The 14,818-nt window shown below is 38.5% G+C and overlaps 1 pseudogene; it reads left to right on the top strand.

Moving 5' to 3' along the window:
• The window catches only part of LOC124241197 (tigger transposable element-derived protein 1-like), a 168,370-nt pseudogene extending 153,856 nt beyond the window's left edge, over nt 1-14,514 (top strand).
• The last annotated feature ends 304 nt before the right edge of the window (nt 14,515-14,818 follow it).

The raw sequence follows: 14,818 nt of genomic DNA, 5'->3' as shown, positions 1-14,818 counted from the left end.
TGCCAACTGAGAGGGCCTAGAAGCAACAACATCTCTCTAGCAACAAACACACCTAGGGCCCAGATCTTGGTTTCTAATACCATTCTCCAACAAAAGAACAAAAGCACAAAGGCTTCTTAGAGAAATGGATGATTCTATAACTGGGGCTGGGAATATACTAGATGAGTCTGGACCATCTGGAAGTGACAGAAAGTAGGGAAGTGCTCAAAAATACAAATAACCACAATGTTAGGGCTATATCAAAGGGATAAAGGAGCCAACTGAAAGAGTCTCCAACAGCCAAAGCCACAACAATTTGAGCTACAATATAAAGAAACTAGTGTTGGATTATAACCCAAACTATAAACTAAGTATGTGAGTCCATACTGACATAAATAAATGGATGAATCAGTAAATAAATGGTGAAGAATAGACAAATCTCCAAAGTAGAAGATTCCAAATAATTATGTAGGTTCTCCTCCCTCAAGGAGATGGAACATAGCTTCCTAATTGTGAGCTGCCAACAGGGACTTCCTTCCAAAGATAGTATGAGAAATGGGGAGAAAAGAGTAACGTTACAGTGGAGAAACCAGACAAATGCTACCTCAACCAGGTGATTATGAGTAACATCAACAGTGATGTCATATTGATAGCATGTACCATTGATATGAGGTGATGAAAATGGTAATTTATCTCGGTGGTCTTCATCCCCAAAACTCATAACCCCAGTTTTATCATGAGGAAAACATCAGTCAAATATCAGTTGAGGGACATTCTACAAAACACCCGACTAGCACTCCTCAAACTGTCAAGGTCATCAAAGAAAAGGAATGTCTGAGAACCATGACTGCTAAGAGGAGCCTAAGGAAAAGTGATGACTAAATGTAATGTGGTACCCTGGATGAGATCCTCAAGAAGAAAAAGAACATTAGGTACAAACTGAGGAAATGTGACTAAAATATAGAATTTAATTGATAACAATGTATCAACACCAGGTTATTAATTGTGACAAAAGTACCATACTAAGAGAAGATGTTGATAGGTAACTCCCTGTACTATCTTCACAATTTTTCTGTAAATCTAAAGCTATTCGAAAATTTTAAAAGTTTATATATATTTTTAAAATTGGAGAAGTTAATGTTGCTACTTTGAGGAGAGTTTACTTACTAAATTAATTATAAAGTGTTAAAATACACACAAAAAAATCAGATTAATGAACACTGGCAGACAGCAGAGTGTAATGAACAAGACCATTGTTCAGGACCTGAGTTCTAGTTTGCCCGGTTAACTATAGGTGTGACCCTCAGACAAATCCTTTAATCCTTTAAGACCTTGATGTTTTCTCCTGTAAATTGTGGAAACTCCATAAAAAGTGTCCTTCCAAAACAATTCTATAAACAAGCAAAATACATAATCAAAATCAATAAGATTGTCATTGAGTTGATCCTATCATATCACACATAACTTGGGAAATATTTAATGGCTTCTCCAACTGACAAAACACCAGTTTTAATTCTATTTAATGAAGTCATTTTTTTTTTAAAGATTTTATTTTTCCTTTTTCTCCCCAAAGCCCCCCAGTACATAGTTGTCTATTCTTCGTTGTGGGTTCCTCTAGTTGTGGCATGTGGGACGCTGCCTCAGCGTGGTCTGACGAGCAGTGCCATGTCCACACCCAGGATTCGAACCAACGAAACACTGGGCCGCCTGCAGCGGAGCGCGCGAACTTAACCACTTGGCCACGGGGCCAGCCCCTAATGAAGTCATTTTTTTGAGATTTGGATAGTAAGTTACACTGGAACACAAACAAGAAACAATGATGCTCTATTCTAGTGAATAGTAATATCTTCTTTAAAATTGTACTTTTCTCTTGAAAGCATGGAAGGTAGGGGTAAAAAAGAGAAGACTTTGTACATATTACATTGTTCATATATTCTCAAATAATATCACATTTTAAATAATATCGCTTCAGTTCCATAAAATGTTGTGCTTCATTGAGAAACCATAATTAAGATGCAAGGTATGATACCGGCTCAACAGAAGGTTGACATAAGGGAAGCCATACTGTAGAAAAGAAACCATATTGTAACTTTGAATGACCTCTGAATAACTAACCCAGACATGCTCTGTAGATTTTATGGACTCTCCCAGCTGCTATAAATTGATAATTTTGTTCTTCTGAGTTCCTTAGGAATGTGATGACCCCCAGGCGGAGAGTCCGCACTGATAGCCATCATCACTGACAACTGAAAGATCAGGGTATAGGGCGTTGCTCTGGTCTCTGCATATCCAGTAAAAAAAAAGACTATCAGGAACTGAGGCCAGATAATTGTCCCCACTGGAGATCAGATGGAGGCCTCGCTGGCATTAGGTCTACTTTCAGGGACTGTTAAAATTTGGGTTGTCTCTATTTCTTATCCTTCTGGTCAGACACTTGATTATAAAATGTACTTTTAGATGTTCCAAAACTGTTGAGCAAGATACAAAATTCTAATAATACATACAAAAGTGTTAACATGAAGCCAGGAACAAGAGAATATTTCCAAATGAATGTTAAACAATTTCGTCCCTCTAACCCAGATCTATGCCCCAATTCAGCAGGAAGTAGCTAGATCGGTTGTGGCCCCAAATCCTTCAAGAATGAGGGATACCAAAGAATAGGAGGGATTGAAACCGGCAAACGGTTAGCCATTGATGATTAAATAGCTAGGAACTAATTTTTTTTTCCCTTTTGCATTACTGATTATAGCTTTTAGCTGTTTAATCCACCCATTGTTAACTGAGCTGTTTAGGCAATATGCTATCTGACTCTCACTAGGTTCCTATAGATAGCATCTCCCTTGACCCTGGGTCACCATCGTAATGGATGTTTGAGCTGATTCTCAGGAGTTAGAACCCCTTTGTCCACTCCAGGCCGGTTGAGACCATCAACGCATCAACTGGGCCCATGCAGATGTCCAATAGGCAACATTTTGATGTGAAGAGGCTAAAAACTCTACCCTCAGATCATGCTAAGGCCACCATTTTGTGAACATGGGTCCTATGAAGAGGCATGAAGTCTGACTACACTTGCGCAGATCATCAATTACCTCACCTCTCCTCACCTCCAATCACCTATCTCCACTTTTCAGTCCACCTTGCCCCCATCCCATAAATATCCCTGAGTATTTTCGGGAAAGCAGATTTGAGACTCATGCTGTCAATTCCTTGCACGGCTGTCTTGTGATTAAACCTTCTCTCTGCTGCAATCTCATCATCTCAGTGTTTGGCTTTCTGGACAGTGGGCAAAAACGAACCTGGTGCAGTAACAGGTACAAGAGTAAAATGTGTCATCAGTTTTGTGAGGGATCAAAATTGGCCACCCCAAAATGTTTCTCTTTGGCCTAACAATTATTTTGGGCTGGTTACTTTTAAAAACTGCAGACATGGGAAAAGCTCTGAAAACCAAGTAGAAGCTACCCTTTTAAGAGACATTTACATTTGTAAGGGAAATCTCCATTTGTAAAGCTATCTCCCTCTCTATACCAGGAAGAAGGGGATGACTTTATCTCCAAAACCTCTTATCAAGGCAGAAGGCAAGGAGTTAAATCTGCGTAATAACCTTACTCTTGATTAATGTGCCTTTCTGGTAATCTCCCATAACTGACTCCCTGCACGCCCCACCCCCCAACATCCTCCTTTGTCTTTAGCTGAAGATGCCATTTAACCTTGCAGCTTCAGCCATTCTGGCTGATTTACCCAGTTTTCCTGGGTTTCTCCCATGTATACATGTTCTAAAGCTTTGTTTGCTTTTCTCCTCTTATTCTATCTCATGTCAATTTAACTCATAGACCAGTGTGGACGAAAATAATCCATAACCAATCTATAAATGAAAATTTGGGTGAGTTTATTCTGAGCTGAAATCTGAGGACCATGGCCTGGGCCTTTCTTCCCAAAGGAAGAAAGGGCACCAAAGAAGTGGGGTGCACAGAGTGGTTATATACCCCCAGAGAGGATGTTTCACATAGGATTGAAATGTCCCGTTTACAATAGTCGCGAGACTGCTCTGTCGGCACAGCAATTGTTGAAACAGCAGGTAGGTCTGCTGTCTCAGTGAACACAGGAGGGTGGCCAGTCTGTTGTCTCCAGCTGAGTGGTCACAGGTGAGCTGGGTGGTCAAAGGTGAGTGCAGCAATCAGTTCCCAGCCTAAGGAAAGATGCTTATCCCTAAGGAAATGCCAATGTGGGGGGAAGTTGCACCTTTATCTCAAGGGCCTTTGTTCTGGCCATAGGAAATGTCTAAGCAGATATACATGTGTGCTCAATAGCCACAGTCAGGCCCTTTTGGAAAAAACAAAGTCAGGCCAAATTAGGTTTATACCAAATGGCTTCCTCATATACTCCAATATATCCTATTGCTTGCCATTTTTATTTGTCACCAGCCAGAAGGACCTAGAATGGATAGAGGAATTCTCTTCCTTCCCTACAGTTTTCAGTACGAAAAAAAGATCATGTCTTCCTCTTTCTATCAAAAAGGATTCTGGTGGAAAAGATTGGATGGAAGTCTTTCATGACTTACCTCTCTAAATTTGGTGGCCTGAACTTCCAGGGACTGCAAGGCTTCTTATGAGGCAAACATGGAAAGAAGTAGAACAAGCAGCCCAAAACTGGAGTCAGAACACCTGGATTCTAATCCTGCCCCTTTCATTACTTAACTAGCAGTTTCACCTTGAGTAAATATTTTTAATCCTGCTGAGTTTCTTGTTTAAAAAACGAGGTGTTGGATCAGATGCTATATTCAACAAACGGAACTCAAAAATGCTGTGGATTTTCTCCTCTCTTTTGAATAGCAAGGTCTAAGGATGGGGCTTTGTCTGTTCAGGGCTGGCTGAGCTAACCCCTGACCTCTGTGCTGAGCAGCATGGTTAACACTCCAGATGTGGAGAGGCCACAGCCCACCTGGAGGGCAGAGGAAATGGTTCAGGAGCAATTGTTTCCATATGCATTTCCAGAGCTGAGACACAGGAGTGCTTTGGAGATGGCAGGAAAGGGAAGCAATTTATCCTTTCACATCCTTCAGAAAGCTTCCTGGGGAGTTCATGACCTTGGTCTATCAAACATCTTTCTTGGTATTGATTCTTGAAAGGGCTTCAGAAGCAATCTTAAGGGCATTTTATTTTAAATTACACTATATAAACCTTGTTTCAAAGTATCACTTGTAAACCAATCTCTTTGTGCACAGGTTTAACAAACTCTGTTTAAACAGAATTTGAAGGAGAAATTTTTGCCAATGATATTATTAGGCAATGCATATTGATGTCATAAACAATGAAGTATGTATGGTTATTGCGTTTTGCTTAGTCATGTACATCTTGGTAATAATTTTTGAGGCTTTGCCCACTGTATTATTTAGCCCAATTGCACATCAGCAGGTAAAAATTAGCAATACCTTTGCTTCTTCCATTAAAGCATACAAGTGTCCAACCAATGTCATGTCTAATACACAGGGAAGACCATTCATTTTCTGACTTTTCTTTATATTCTTCTCTTAGACACAAGTGCATATCAATTCACTTCCTACCAACACAGAGAGGGAGAAAATTGAATTCCCACTAATAATATGTTTCTAAAAAGATTCTCATAATATAATCATAAATGTACGCCAAAAAAGAATAAGGTATCTATGGCCATGGATGTCCACTACCCTCAAATATTTTCCCCCATCCCTCAATTACACAGACTTTTGATCACCATTTGGGAAATTTATGTTCAGTGGTGCCAGAAGCCAACAATTATGTGCTTTAGATTGTGTACTTTAAATACATAGCTCTTCTCCACACACATCTCAGGCTGTCACCAAGGGTTCTTGCCATTCCTATCCCCAGCTTGGTTTAATGAGCACAGCATAGGAGCAAAGGGCTAACACTACCACTTCCATGTCTGGAGGATGTGCAAATATACTACCTTGCAAACATAACTAGAATGTCCGACTTGGCCCAGAGCACAAATAACTGATTGCTATATAACAATAAATTATAGCAGTGTAGGCAATAAAATATGTTTGATTTTGCATGAACATAATTTCAGTTGTGGTTTGGTTGTTTTTCAGACTAAACACATTATCAGTAAGGAACACAAACACGCAATGGCTTTATTTCTTCAACATGATAAATAAATGACAAGCAATAGGATATATTGGAGCATATGAGGAAGCCACTTGGGTTAAAACTAATTTGGCCTGACCTTGTTTTTCCAAAAAGGCCTGATATGGCCTGTTGAGCATGCATTGTATATCTGCTTTAAATATTTACTACGTCCCAAAGATAAGAATGATGCCATTAAAGATAGGGATATAACTTACCCCCATATTGGCACTTCCTTTAGGATAAGCATCTCTCCCTAAACTAAGGATTAATTACTGACCTGCTGTGCTCACCTTGTGACCACTTACCTTGTGACCACTGAACTGCTGACCACCCATCTGCTGTGCCAGCTAAGCATCTCATGGCAATTATAAAAGGGACATTCCTAACATATGTGATGTATGCTCTTTATTCCAAGATGGTATATAACCACTCTGTACTCCCCACTTCTTTGGTGCCCTTCCTTTCTGGAGGAGGAAGGCCCCGGGCTAGTCCTCAGATCTGGCTAATAATAAACTCACCCCAATTTTGATTTATAGATTGATTATGGATTATTTGCATTGACAAATGGAAGCTTAAGAGTAGACTAACCAGTGTCATACCCAATACAGGACATTTTCATCATATGTATACATATATATGCACACACATATATATAATACACAAACACATTTATATATATTTCATCTATATATATACACATTTTCATATATATGTTGGAGATTTAGAATCTATCAACTTATTACATCTTTAAGTAGATAATACTCAATTTCCATAAAAGTTGTTCTCTGGAAATTAATTGGAAAGTGCTGAAAGCTTAGGCTTTGCATTAAATAGCCAGTACCTCATAAAGAAAAGGGTGTCATGAGAGAGAAATATTGTAAAACTAAAATCACATTAAAAAGGAAACAAAAAACCACATAGAGCTGTAATATTCTAATGGGTAACACACAATATTCCAGTGCATTTTACACAGTAAACTCCTTCTTTTGAACAGGTTACTAGAACGAATCCCCAAGGAGCAAGACATCACTGGGAAGGATAGTAACCGGAGACAGCTTCTGCCAATATCCAGGGAATGATTCTTTCAGGAGGCTGCGGGTTTGCCACTGAGCTCCTCTCAACCCTTAGGGTTTAGACAAGAGATGTAACCAGGTGTAGCATTCTACAATCTTTAATAAAGGAAAACCCAAGTCTTTTAATATATTTTAAACAGGATGTTACTTTCCTAGATTGAGTGTGTCATGTACCATGAGAGGTACATTCTTCTCTCCTGAAAACAGACCTATAAAATAGGGCTGCTGAGGAACAAGGTAATTGGGCCTGACAGCTAGAGAATTGGATTGCCTTTAGTTACTAGGTGTCTGGAGTTTTTATTTTTTTTAGCATGTTGGTTCTTTATAAGATCAGAATCATGTCTAAGAACTGGATAATCTATATGAGAATAGCAACAACCTGATTCTGTTGGAAAGGTTCTCAAAAAGATTTGTTAGTTACCATAATTTGAGGAGCTTACTAAGTCCTAATAATGAAAGTGAAAATTAGAAAGTAATGATACAAGATAACGTTAATTGAGAGATGACTATAGGTCAAATATGTTGTTATTTACTTACGAAATACTCTTAACCACTTCACCAGCTCCCTCCTGAATACCTGGATTCAAGTGCTTAAACATTATTTCATTAAGGACTCAAATATTCTTCACCAATCTCTGTCTCTCTCTCTTTCTCTCTCAAACACACACACATCCATACATATGTCATGATATGATACTGAAGCTAGATAAGCTACTTCCTACTTTTCTAAGGAAATCCAGAAATATAGACTCATATGAATTAAGTAAACTAAACGGTCAAGCTGTGCTATTAAAGACTTTCTAAGTGACTATAAGCATCAAATTCCTCATAAATATGTTCTATTTCTTGAAAAAGAAAAAATAGTAGTGCATTCATTAATGTGCCAGCATACTAATACCTAAAATGTAACTATTATGCAAAATTGCTTCAATGATTTGAAAGGTACATTTGAGAAAAAAAAAATGTCTCTAGGTTCTATTTAAAATGAATTGTCATGATTTAAACACAATTAACTAGGGGCAATGTTGTTGATGAACTGACCTGTATAGAATGTTTCAAAGAGTGAAAATTCACAGAAAATAATTTCGAAAGCTTCTTTTCTTTATGTTTCTCATTTGAGGAAAATTTTCTTTTGTCTGGACAATGTTAATAACTTCTTAGTCTTTATTCTAGTCATATCAGTAACTATGTGAATCAGGGCATTTCACTAGCTAATCTCAAAGTTAAGCAAAAAACGTGTAATTGTTCAAAAGCACTGAGAAATCAGGCAGGACTGGGTTAATGTATGCAACTGTGATACCGAGTCTCTGAAACTCTCTCTCTCTCTCTCTCTCTCTCTCTCTCTCTCTCTCTCACACACACACACACACACACGCACACACACACACATACACACAGAATTCTACTTATCTTTTTATTTACATTATTCTTAGGAAAACTTTCCTAGGGTGGCCAGGCTAGGCTAGCAAGTTGTGTTTCCCAGACCAAGTTCCAGATGCTATTAACAGGGTGCAAGGTGTTTACAAATAATCAAATAAATTTGGGACATGTCGGTTTAATCCAAGGTAACTGTCCCCTTTACTAGAAGCTTCTCTGAGCCTTTAATACAGTGATATGATTCTGACTCTCCAAGATGGGTAGAAATTATCCGTGCAGCAATTGCCAAAATTGACTGCCCACAGAACCATCAAATTCTTTTCCCTTTTACTGAGGCAGATCTCCTAGCACCACTGTGATGAGGACCTAAATAAGAAAGCTCATGGTGAACTATCTCAGGAGAGTCACTCTGGGTCTCACTTCCATGCTCCCGTTTTGCTGGTTGCCTGGCTTATTCTTCGAGGACCTCAAGTGTTTGAAATGACCTCATCATCTGAGTCCTATGGGGAGCCCCAACTCCCGCCCCCCACCCCCCCGCCCCCCACACACATACTCCTTCCATCAGAAGCAGATGTGTCTCCAGACCCTCCAGGCTTGTTTCCCTTAAAAGCTTTTGGGGGTGGGGGAGGTGGTGAGCAGGTGGGAAGGAGTTCTGAAGTTTAGTGACTCACCTGCTCGATCTCACAAAGGGACAAGCAATCATTGACATAAACTATTTCTCTCACCATGTCCTGCTCACTAAGACAAATTTATCTCTCTTGGTAAATTTTAAAATAAAACATATTGCCATATAGATAGTTACTTTATTACCTAGTATATATACTACAGCTTGTGTCTCTCTTTTCTCTAGGGAAAAAGTTCATAATAATATTTTGTAGAGAAAATCCCAGGAATCAAGATGACATTACAACTTTCCTTCTCACCCAAATTAGATAATCACAAAAAGAATATTAAAAAATTTCTCACATGTAAAGACTGAAGCTCAGTCAAAATAAAACAGGAGTTGGGGAGAATTGACTTGTCTTTCCTCTTCACAGTATCTTTCAATCATATCAATGACATTTTCCCAATGAATTCATAGAAATTCTGTTACAGATTTTAAGCTATTTGCGTAACTTGTTTTATATCTCTTGGCAAGCTCCGAGCCATCTCAGTTTTGTATGTTTGTATCTAACTCTGATCACAGGGAATATGTGTGCTTCAAGACAGAGGGCATGGTGCAATAAATCAAGGTGGGAGAGCCAGGCACAGAATTTACCATAAGGGTGGCCACTGATTCCAGAATACCTTTCTGATCCATGCCTGGAAGAATTCCTGGCATTAGTAGAATTTCAATAAATATTTATTGAATTAATAAATTCAATAAATAATTTTAATATAATAAATAATAATAATAAATAAATAAATTTGAAGATAATGTAAAAGTAGCTGATCATATATCAATATTATAAACCTTAGATTTTTGGTTTAAAAAATGCTCCTTCAATTTGGCCCACTTGGGCTCAGATTCTAACCCACCACATGAGTCTGCTAAGGGCCATTCACTACTTTGGATTATGCACCTTACTTCACATAAACTAATCTGCTGGCTGGTGACGTTCTAGATTTCGTATTATCTCACCATCATTTAATGGTTATTATTTTCAACATTTTCCTCATCTATTTTCAAGCAATGTGACCAAAAAAAGTAATCAGTTTCCACTAGGCCTTATGTGTTATAATTTTAAGCACTTTTTCTAACATCGATGTTTGATTTAAATGATTTTTTAAAACATATAGAATGGTCAAGAACATCTCTTTACACTCAAGAATCTAGTGAATGATCTTAAAAATCTGAAACTATTTATTGCATTCAAGAAAATTCTAGAACTAACAAGCCATCATTGCCATGTAACACAAACTGTGTGGTAAAATAATGAGATGAATACATCTTTAGTAACATTAGGATATGAAATAAGTAAACAAAAAAACACCTAGGTCCCTGGAGAGCTAATGACAAATTCACAGAGCTGAAAAGAAAGGGCTCAATGTACTTGATATGCTAAATAATAACTGTAGTTATGTTTTATTTTATAAGGAGTAAGTGAGACATTAAACACAGGCATACCAATTTACATTTCATGATATGCTTATTGGAGAGAACTAGTGTTGATGCAAATAATCCATAACCAATCTATAAATGAAAATTGGGATGAGTTGATTCTGAGCCAAAATGTGAAGACCATATGGCCCGGGGAACTTCCTTCCCCAAGGAATGAAGGGCACCAAAGAAGTGGAGTGTACAGAGTGTTATATACCCCCAAAGAGTGTGTTTCACATATGATCAAAATGTCACTTTTATAATAGTCATGAGACTGGTCTGTCACCACAGTGATTGATGGACACAGCAGGTAGCAGGTCTGCTGTCTCAGTAGACACAGCAGGATGGCAGGTCTGTTGTCTCAAGCTGGGTGGTCACAGGTGAGCACAGCAATCAATTCCTAGCCTAGGGAAAGATGCTTATCCTTAAGGAAATCCCAGTGTGGGGGAAGTTGCACCTTTATCTTAAGGGCATTTGTTCCTGCCTTTGGGACATAGGAAATGCTTAAAGCAGATATACAATCCATGCTCAACGGCCAAGTCAGGTCCTTTTGGAAAGACAAGGTCAGGCCAAATTAGGTTTACACCAAATGGCTTCCTCATATACTCCAATATATCCTATTGCTTGCCATTTCTGTTTGTCACTGGGTTAATAACTTTTTTTTTTTTTTAAGATTTTATTTTTTCCTTTTTCTCCCCAAAGCCCCCCAGTACATAGTTGTATATTTCTCGTTGTGGGTTCTTCTAGTTGTGGTATGTGGGACGCTGCCTCAGTGTGGTTTGATGAGCAGTGCCATGTCCGCGCCCAGGATTCGAACCAATGAAACACTGGGACGCCTGCAGCGGAGCGCGCGAACTTAACCACTCTGCCACGGGGCCAGCCCCTGGGTTAATAACTCTTTTATCTATGCACCCAACTCTCCCAATCACTGTTCAGAAAAGGAGATTTTATTTGTGGTCTAAAATCACATCCCAGGCTTACCTACCAATCCTTGTAATATCACTTTTTTGACATATTTCCTTGATATTTATTCTCTTTATCATATTTATTTCAAATTGCATTTAATAGTTTTTATTCCAGGAATTTCCCTTTCTAGTGTAAGGTTTATTTTTATTTCTACTGATTTTAATGCCCCTAAAATATTCCTGAATTTTAATTACTGACCTCTAGTCCTATGTATACGATTTAGCTTTGATTTGTCACTAGAAAAATACTATCAGAGGGTCTCTTTCTAAGTCTCACCATGCCCACTGGAAATGCTGCCATTTGTACTCGTATTCTCTTAGATTCTTGCAACTGGAAGTGTAGTCCTGGGACCAGCAACCTAGCCATCACCTGAGAGTTTGGCAGAAAAGCGAATTGCCAGGTGTTGCCCCAGACCTACTGAATCTGAATCAGCATTTTAACAATGTCACTGGATAACTTGTATGTATATTAAAGTTCAAGAGGCACTGTCTTAGAACTTTTTTAAAGGGTCATTAAAAATCACAGACTCCATGTTTTTCAGAAACACTTTCCAGCGCATATTTACATGTCCCTGCCATTCCACCACCGCAGCTCTTAGAGAGGAAGAACCAGATTAGACCAGCCCAGCAAATTTATCCCTTGTCTCTATCTCCCTAAAGCCACATCAAGTTGAATGATACTCAGATACTACTCTGTCTTTTGAGGTTTCTTCAAATGGCCAGTTATAATTCAATCAGGAAATAATCTCCAGGCTGTCGTTTTGTTTCCTTTTTGATTGAGTGTTACTCTGCTTTTTATATTTAACCTGTATTCACTCCAGCAGCATTTTATTTATGGTTAAATGAAATTTCCAGTCTTAGGACTACTTCTTCCCCGCTTTGTGAAATCTGCCAGTATACAGATTGCAAATATGAACATTCAAAACAGGAAGGAGGGATTTACACAGCATACAAGAACTGGTGTTGGTGCTCTGGCTTAGAACACACAGCCTTCTTTACTTTCTAACTGTCAAGTGGACAGCGCCGCATATCACTGTCATTTGTTGTTATTTATATGAATATGTGTGCACATTCAGTAAGTACAACTTCTATGAAATCAAAGAATCTCATCTGTTCCTTTCTCCAGTGACTAGCATAGTGCTTGGCACAGAGTACACAGTCAAAAAAAACCACAAAACAATGAGGTAAATATCATTCTCTTTTCATTCTAAACCACAAAGGATTAAAATTTGCCAAGTTAAGCAGAGGTAATAATTACATTGAAGTTTACAGTATTTGTGACCATGAGAAACTCAAAGATCTCTTGATGACACTATCACTTTATGCCAAAAAAACCTTCTGAGGCAGGAAAGTAAGCCTCAAAATAAGGAGTGGAGAAAAAGTTTTGCTAATTGCTTCTCTTTGACATTTAAACACTGACTAACATTACAGCCAGGTAGTGAGGTAAATTAAGCTCATGGAAATATCAAGTTTTATCTTTAAAAATGTAATTCCCTCTCATTTTGAAAAATCACATTTGAGAATTGACAGAGAATGTACTTCAAAACACAAATGACTCAGCAGACATCACATAAAAACACCCACCAGCACTCATGCAGATCTCAGAACCCCCAGATAATAAACAAGGTTTAAAGCCTTTAATAGCCTCCAGCAGCTGGAAGAACATAAGGGGGCGGAAGAAAAATGTCTCCCCTTTCCCATAAGCCCATTCTCCAATAGTTTCCCATGCTGCCCACCCACTCAGTTAATTTACTAAAAGCTCACTTATATGGAGGACAGGAATAAGAACTCCCTAGTGCAATAAAACTCAGACAGTGATGAAATTGGAGGACTAAGCAGACTTTCAACAAGAGGTATGTGACATTTCACACTTCTGAAAAGTCTTCAGCCAGGTAAGGCACCATACTGCCTCTTATATTAGCCTTGATAGCAACCAGCTGGAGCTCAGCTAAATTCACACATCTCACAGTGACAGCACTGGCTTTGGGCTACCTCGCCTGAGCCTTTCACAGCTGGGAAGAATGTAAACCAAGTATAAAATGTAGGTAGGATGCCTAAGAAATCCTTTGCTTTCATTCCTTTCATCTCCCAAATATGCCCTGTCCCCATAACAGATTATCCTAGTGGCCCCTCTAATCACCTCCAAGCATCCGCACAAATCCCAAAGACGTCAGTATGTGTTTTATTGCTCATATTTCTACTGAAAATCCTGCCTAGGTAGCAGTATCTAAAAATACTCCTAAACCCTGTTGCTTTTTCTGAAGAGGCATTCTGAAGAGTGCTTCTGTGCAGTGGAATTCCAGAAGGATTGTTTTGCCTGTTCTGTTCATTAAGGTCAATTAACTCTATGTTCAGCATCATTCATGACGCATATGTGCATAAGTGTGTTTGTGATCCACCCTGGAGAAGGTAGGACAGGAAAGTAATAACTTGTGTTCACAAGGCATTTATTTTTTTCTACTGATATCAAAGGGATTAAACAAAATGATCCAATTCTATATTCTAATGTTCCTATGAAATGAAAAGGGAAAGTAAGATTTTCGTTTTTTTTTTTTAATATATAAAGAGGGTCTGAATCTGCTGTTTCTAATCGAATCCATAATCAGGCTTACCTGTGTGCCATCTTCCCCTATGTGGGCTCACTTATTCCCCAGCCAAGCCAATTCAAGGGACTAGATCTTGTTTAAAAAGATTTTTATCTTTTTTCTTGACTCTTTGCAATTTCTTAACAGGAAGCTTTGCGTTTTTTGTTTTCGTTCTTTTTAGATTGTTTGTCTCCTCCCGTCTCCCAGCCCCGGTCTCTATTTACTGTGAACCTGGGAGCACTTCCAGGCTTTGGCACCTTTGCCCTCTGGCTAAATACTGCTTACTATTCCGCTGAGAATCAGACCTTGAAATTCAACATGTGGAGATAATGAGAAAAAGCTGTTATGCAGAAAGGAAGAAGAGCTTAAGGAAAGTTTTAAAAGGAGTCATGTAGACAGAGTGCTTGTTATTGTTGAGTAAACCACATGGCTTTAGCATCCTCTTTAAGAATTATGGCTTTTGTGAGTTTCAGGAGGGAATTATTGCTGCAGCCAAAAGAACACATAATAATGCTTAAGATCAAAGCTTTTCATTTTAACTAGAGATAAGGTAACCTACACTTTCATTCAGTTAGTGCCACTTTATTTATTTTCATAAAATACCATCTACAGTGCAAAGAATGCCCTATCTTTT

Source organism: Equus quagga, chromosome 6 (assembly GCF_021613505.1).
Source record: "Equus quagga isolate Etosha38 chromosome 6, UCLA_HA_Equagga_1.0, whole genome shotgun sequence".
NCBI classification, from domain to species: Eukaryota; Metazoa; Chordata; class Mammalia; order Perissodactyla; family Equidae; genus Equus; species Equus quagga.
This window is presented reverse-complemented; position numbering and strand designations above follow the sequence as displayed.